Here is a 1,006-nt window from a genome sequence, read left to right as displayed (position 1 = left end):
CTCACTCCCTCTCTCCACTATGCCCTCTATTTCAATGCCCCAAACCCTTGTATAAAAGCATGAAGAATGAGATGGGTACAGAGGAACAGCCCTGGCCCTTACACCATGCATCCTCTTCATCTCTTGGTTCCTATCATGTTTACACTCATGCCAGGCTCTGGGTACACACCCACTCTCCTTCCTCTTTTTCATCTACTCCCTTAGTGAGTGCCAGGAGAGAATGAAGAGGGGAAAATGAGAGCACCCGAGAAGGAAGATTATAACTCGCAATAGGGGACAGAAAAGCAAGAACCGTGATGATAAGAGGAAACATTTGATATCAGATCTGGCTTCTGGGCTGCACACAGTTCTTTTGAGTTTCCTATGTGTTCCTGAAGCAAACATGAGGGAAAAATAACATCTTAAATTGATTCTGTAATTAAGTAATATATTTATTCCAAGAATAAAATTAGTCTGTAACAATAGAGAATAACTTAACCAATCAGTGATAGACAAAATGATTTTTCATAAGAGTGCCAGTATTTGAAATAAAATATATTGTTCAGTGGAGTCAATTCTGGTGTCTTTCTCCTGGTGAGACTGGTCACTCCTGATTGTGAACAACTGCCTGTGATCCTTTTAGGTAGATTGTATAGAGGTCTAAATATGCCCTAAAAGTATTTCTTTTTTTGAATCATAAAATATATATATTTTTTCTGTAAGCTCTTTCTTCTTTCTATTTTAGAGAAAGTGTAACAAACTATAGAAATGATCCCTGAAAGTATAGTCTTATTATTAATTAAAAAACATGTTTTTCATTGTAACTTTGCAGTGATGCTGCTTATGAAAAAGAACATGTTATGTGGTAAGAAGAAACAATAAGTGAATCACAAAAATTACAACTATAAGAAATGCTGTGAATTTGTTGAAAACAATAGTCAAAATATTATTGGATACTCACCTTGAGGTTCATTGTATAAAATATTGACTTGATTAAAAAGGAATTAGCTTTATTGAGTTGGAATTA

At 34.9% G+C, this 1,006-nt stretch overlaps 1 pseudogene; it reads right to left on the bottom strand.

The window, feature by feature from the left end:
- Positions 1-694: 694 nt before the first annotated feature.
- On the bottom strand, positions 695-770 carry LOC139029732 (small nucleolar RNA U3; annotated as a pseudogene).
- Positions 771-1,006: the final 236 nt, after the last annotated feature.

Source organism: Odocoileus virginianus, chromosome 19 (assembly GCF_023699985.2).
Source record: "Odocoileus virginianus isolate 20LAN1187 ecotype Illinois chromosome 19, Ovbor_1.2, whole genome shotgun sequence".
Classification (NCBI taxonomy): domain Eukaryota; kingdom Metazoa; phylum Chordata; class Mammalia; order Artiodactyla; family Cervidae; genus Odocoileus; species Odocoileus virginianus.
The sequence above is the reverse complement of the archived record's forward strand: the minus strand, read 5'-3'. Positions and strand labels throughout refer to the sequence as shown.